This window comes from Octopus bimaculoides, chromosome 6 (assembly GCF_046866305.1).
Source record: "Octopus bimaculoides isolate indiv1 chromosome 6, ASM4686630v1, whole genome shotgun sequence".
In the NCBI taxonomy this organism is placed as follows: Eukaryota; Metazoa; Mollusca; class Cephalopoda; order Octopoda; family Octopodidae; genus Octopus; species Octopus bimaculoides.
The window spans coordinates 11,013,682-11,020,013 of record NC_142933.1 but is presented as its reverse complement, the minus strand read 5'-3'; the positions used below and the strand labels follow the sequence as shown (position 1 = coordinate 11,020,013).

The 6,332-nt window shown below is 36.3% G+C and overlaps 1 long non-coding RNA gene across 1 annotated transcript in view; it reads right to left on the bottom strand.

Moving 5' to 3' along the window:
• The window catches only part of LOC128248163 (uncharacterized), a 46,131-nt gene extending 45,478 nt beyond the window's left edge, over positions 1–653 (bottom strand). Inside the window, exon 1 of the long non-coding RNA XR_016242166.1 lies at positions 547–653. This is a non-coding gene — a long non-coding RNA (uncharacterized LOC128248163). The remainder of the gene's footprint in view (positions 1–546) is intronic.
• Positions 654–6,332: the final 5,679 nt, after the last annotated feature.

The following is a 6,332-nucleotide window of genomic DNA, read 5'->3' as shown; positions in this document are numbered from 1 at the left end:
ATGTGCGCGTGTCTATGTACGTGCATGCATGTGTGTACAATCTTCTGTAAGTGTATGATGAATTTTTCGAGGCTTAGTAATATGGAGAAAAAAAACAGAAAAGAAGATAAGAAAGAAAGATACAAAGAGGGACAGGAAGATAGAAAGAAGGACAGGATGGAAAGAGAGAAAAAGAAAAGAAAGCAAAAAGAAATAAAGTAGGAAAGAGTCAAAAGAAAGAAAGAAGGTGACAATAGAAAAACGAGTCCTTTCTCTCTTTCTGGCTTCTTCCCTTTTTTCTTTCTTTCCTTTTGAATTTTTCACTTTTTTCTCTGAGCAACCAAGCCTTTAAATATTCACCACCCGCTTGCCCACTCATGCATGCTTGCACATGCACAGACACACACACACACACACACACACACACACACACACACACACACACACACACACACATACACACACACACACACACGTGTATACACGTCACACACGCAAACAAATAACAAAAGAACATTCCCTTGCAGATTTATATTAAAGGTATAATCTTTTTCCAAAGGGTCTTACCTAATGAGTCTCCGAAACGAACGAGATGAAAGCGCTTATAAATAATTCTCCAAAATTCTGACTACCTTCTTTTTCTTAATATCTATCTATCTATCTATCTATCTATCTATCTATCTATCAATCTATCTCTCTCTCTCTCTCTCTCTCTCTATATATATATATATATATATATATATATATATATATATATATATATATACGTATGTGGGTGTGAGTGTGTTTTATAAAATTTCTTATATATATATATATATATATACAAGTGTGTTTGTGTGTGAAGGTGATAAACTAAATACAATTTACGATAAACATTTGCAGTTTTATTTTCGTTTAAATACCAGCGACTTCAGAGTAAATTTTTTTCTACTGTTCGTCTGCCTTTATAGTCTCTGGCTGTCACACACTCCCACTCCGTTCGTTTTTCTTTTTATTCTCCTTCTACCACTGTGACCGACAGGGTACACGCATTGCGTTTTATGTGTAAGGTTATTAAGATTGCAGGACCGTTAATGTGGCTGACAAAATACTTAGAATTTCTTCCGGTTCTACGTTTTGAGTTCCAATTCTTGCCTACCATCCTTTCATTGATCAAATAAGTATCACCTGACTACTAGGGTCCCACAAATTTCAGGCTGTGTGCTTATAGTGGAAAAAAATTATTGATATTTTTGTGCAGAAAAAAGGTAGTAAGTTGGTAGAGTCGTTAAAGTATCGGTAATGGTTTGCAGTATTTTTTTTTTCGGTTTTACCTTCTGAGTTCAAATTCTGCTGAGGTGGACTTCGCCTTTCATCCTTTCGAGATCGATAAAATAAATACCATGTGACCACTGGGGTTGATGGATCGGACTTCCGCTTCTCCTCAAAATTATTGGCATTGTGCCAAATGCTGAAGGTATTTATATCAAGGAAAGTTCTAGTTTGACTCTTGCATTAATGATCTCAATCAAATTGACAATATCGATTAGATTAGTGTGATATGAAAAAAAATATATATATATATAAATCATATCGTTTGTGGTACGATCTTTCTGATCCAAGAAAGAATTGCTGTCGACTTTATTGAGGCAGACTAACACTAATATCTGCATATCGCCATTAATCCTTTCATCCTTTCGAAGTCTGCGTTTATATAAATAGAAAACAGATATCAATCTTTTAGTTATCTGAATTATTTGTGCAAATTAGTTCCGATATTAGGGACATAAACACTTGGATTACTATTCAAGTCTTCAGATATGCAAAGATTTTTAAAGACAACAAGCCCATAGCAAAAACATGCTACAAGTTTGCAAATATGTCTCTCATTACTGTCTTCAAAGTACAAGCAGTTCCATGTCAGTAATTGATACAGCTAGTACATTGAGTTTTATTTATCACTGATTCGTTTGTTACTAATCCTGGATAACATGAGTCGGCGATCAGTCGAAGATTTTGTTTGTACCTCAAAAATGCACCCCATCGACCAGCCACAAGCTCTGCTACTCAGAGCGCGCAGACTATCGCTTGCTTTTGCATGACCGTGCTGCAAGGATGCGTAGCTTTTATCCAGATTTACATTCAAGTACCCATCAACATGGTACTAGTCAAAACAAGTGATACGAAGGTTCCTGGTTCCAGCAAACGACGAAGAATGCTAGTATTTTCTCTACAGAGAACGGTAGAGATGAATAAGAAAATACATGATGTTGAAGCATCGCTGCTGTGGGCCACGAGTTTGATGTCAATGAATCTACTATTCGTTATATTTACAAAGTGCGTAGAGATGACTATTTTATCACTGGTATTTTTTCTAACAAGCCACCACGATTAATGGGATTAGATGTCATATCAATATACTAGTCTTTTGCAAGATTACTCCCTAGTGTAAGAAATCTAATATTACTATGTTTTAAAATACTGATATGGTAACAGAAGTAGTTTTAGGCATCCATGTTTTTGGCACAGATTTTGCCAGTATTAACTTTACTTTTTAATTTCTTAAAATAAAACCGGTAGTATAGTGTTTGGACTAGTATAATTATCCACAGATATCACTGTTTATACTTTCACCTTTTTATATACTTTTACTGCTGGTCTCTGTAGAACACAAGCCCCAGCAAACTCAGGCAGAACATTCTTTTCTCATTCTATCGGTATCAATCCGTTGAAAATATTCATATCTCAGAATAAAAAGAGGTGGTGGGATGGTGGAATCGTTAGAGCGGCGGGAAGACAATGACTAACATAATTTCATCCGGTTCTTTACGTTGTAAGATCAAATTCTAATGAGGTCGGCTTTGTCGTTTTATCTTTTCAGTATCGATGGAATAATTTTTAGCTGGACACTGCTGTCGATGTAATCAAATCAGAAATTTTAAACCAATATTTCAGAGACTATTAAGAGATGTGGATGTATGTAAGAGAGGTAGAAACAATAAACGACTAGAGTGTATATATTAAAAAAAAAAACACTTTGCGGGTTTCCAGACCCCAGCCAGCAAGTGAATCACATTGTTGTCACTCGATCTGTTAAAAGTAGCAACTTGAAATTACCTCTTGTAAAATAGGAAATGATACATTGACAAATGCAGTTCTAGTTACGCCCTAAAATGTCGTGATGGTCAGAGCTAGCCTATCCCTGATCATTACTCTATTGAATCCTGGTTTATGAAGGGTTAAACAAACATCAGCAAAAAAAAAAAATTGACTCAATGAAATTGTGTACACCCCTCCCCAATATTTTCAGGTGTTAAAATATAAACTTGCACCATTCAAAGCTTTCCCATTGGGGTTAGTGAAGTGAAAACACTAGGGTAAGTTTTGCTTGAGATCTAAAACGCGATCTTTTTTAGCAATTTATGATCATAATTTTGGGCAAGAAAACAATACTACTAATCACTTTCTTAATATATGTTTTGGAAAATAGAACGATGAGATATTTTGATGAGCAAAAAGATTTCCCAAGAAATTAGCAGAACAAGAGAATTTTCATCAACTGAAAATCGATAGAGAATCATAGTTTCGACTTATAAAAAGGATATCTTTTGCTCTAATCGTTCGCTACATGTAAAAACAAAATGATAATAATCAATATCATTATTGTTCCTCTTGGTAGTAGCGCAACGTAGAGCAATGAGATAAGTCTCGTAAATTTCGACTTACTTTCAATTACTGCTAGAAATATCATCGCTCTTTATTTAATGCCTAAGCTCTTGGGAAATAACAAAACATTGCACTTTCCGTTTCACCAATCGGTGAAATAATATAAATAACCATCGTGCCTCTTAATGAAAAATCATTATCATAATTTCTCGTGGAAATCTGACAGAATCTTTAGAGCATCGTACAAGATATTTTGCGGTATGTGTACCGATCCTTAACATTCTGGATTCAACTCCCGCCGAGGTCGACTTATCTTTTCATCTTTTCGGGGTGAATAAAATAAAGTACCGACTGGGTCGATGTAATGAAATAGTCCTTTCTCACGATTTTCAGACACTGTATCTGTATTAAAATCAACAATATTTTCTCCTCGATAGGTGACGTGCTGGCGGAATCGTTACCTCGTCGGGCAAACTTACTTAGCGAGATTTTTTCCTTCCGGCTCTTTACATTCTGAGTTCAAATACCACCGAGGTTAGCTTTGCCTAAGGTCTAGGAAAATAAAATGCCAGTCACGTGCTGGAGGGGGTCAATGTAATTGTCATATCTCCTTGCTTAGAAACTTTCTGGCATTGTGCCAAAATTTGAAACATATTTCCTCGCAGAAAGGCAGCAAGCTGGTAGAATCGTTTGAGCGTCGAACGAAATTGCCAATCCGCATTTCTTCCAGATCTCTACCTTCTCAATTTAAGCACCACCGAGGTCGACTTTGCCTTTTATTTTTCGTATTGAAGTCGATTGAATCAACTTACCCTATCCCCTCAATATTGCTGGCCTTGTACCCAACTTAGAATTATATTTCTTCGTAAAAAGAAGTATCTAATTTCATAGGTTAGGGAATAAGCAGATCAATAGTCGATCCTGCCTAGAGCAGTGCACAGTATATGCCCAAAGCGAGTCAGTTACACGTGGCCCAATCCACTTCACTGTAGAGTTGATACTCTGAAGTGGGAAATCAAAGCTATCAATAGCTTCAGCAGTGTCAAGTGTTTCGTTAATTTGTCACCTTTTATGAGAATAAATTGGAGAAGAACGTCTTTATTAAGCTGTCCTTCATTAAAAGAATGATTTAGGGTGGCGAATTGGCAGAATCGTTAGCGCGCCGATCAAAATGTCTAGAAGCGTTCTGAGTTCAAATTCCGCCGCGGTCGACTTTGTCTGTCATCCTTTCGCTGTTGATAAAATAAAGTACCAGACCAGTACAGAGTCGATGCAATCGACTTCTTCCTTCCCCTTAAAATAGGCGTTGTACCAAAATTAGAAAGATTTAGTATAATGATCCCCGTTTAATCAAATCTGTTATAGGACTCTCCATCATCGCTTTAAATAGTGAGATGAATTCGCATCTAGTTTTTATCTGCAGCCGTTTCACATCAGTTATGTTGAAGATTGAACAGAGTAATTTCCAGTACTTCGGTAAAATTACGTACCTAAAACAAAGAACGCCACATCATCATATTTAAATGATCCTACAATTTATGGGTTCACTACGTTAATGTAAAACTTCTGAAACTCATACCACTTGATTTATCGTATTTTAAATGGCGTCTTATTATGTTAATTTCAAATTTCACCTGTCTTCAGTTTCGAATAAATAACTTCCAGACATATATGTGGACCTAATAAATAAATGATAACTGCTTCGACTATAATGTTAACCACCTGACCAGTTAGGATAAAAAATTGACTTTATATTTATTGCAATAATTTTTCTTCTTTAAACATTGTCTGATAATAAATTTTTGTATATGATAAAAGCGTCTGAAATTTCTGTTACAAAGCTACTAAATACTAATTAGAAATAAAGGAGTTGAAACAAATGCATAGCAAAAACAACAACAATTTAGAAATTTTACTTTATGAGTCATTATTTATAGGGTGACGGTGTGATGCAAAATGACAGATGTGCATTTCTAGAGACTTAGAAACAACTTGCCAGTGCAAGTGCAGTAAGTCAGAACTCCTTCATATCAGATACCAGTAGGTTTCAAGGCACATCACGAGAGAATGTGCACCGTTTCGGGACTTTGCTCTCAACGGCTTTACAGCGCCCCGACAACCAATACTGATGTGAGCTCTCACCTTATGGTTCGACTAAGAAGCACTCAGCCACAAGATCATTTTGTGATCATCAATCCACAGCCATGTTTCATCTTTCCTTTTTACCTATATCCAATGGCTGACCGTTACCCACATAATATTTCAAGATGGGGCTTGCTTGGTTATTTTGGATATCATTTGATACCAGTAACCGTCTCAGTCTGGTTCCTTTAAAACCCGTTCATCCAACTTTTAGCAGAAAATGTATAGCAATTTTGCCAGCATTTATACAATGCTCCAATAGCATCTCATAACACTCGTCTTTCTTAACCTGGTCTAATTTTATATTGTTTTCTTATGGAATAGTTAATTAACCAAAGTGTATTATCTTACGTTCCTCACACCATGTTGCCGCATCCGGTTTCTTCCTTGCTGGTATAGGAAAGAGGTGCTCGCATTAAAGATCTGATACCACCTCCCAAACTCTATTCCAGGTTTCGTCACTCACATACTCCTTCTCTTTCTTGGAATTATCTTGACCTTGGAGGACAACCGTGATAAGCCGTTCATCGCTGTCGTTCTGCTGTTTCTTGCAACCATTGATCGTT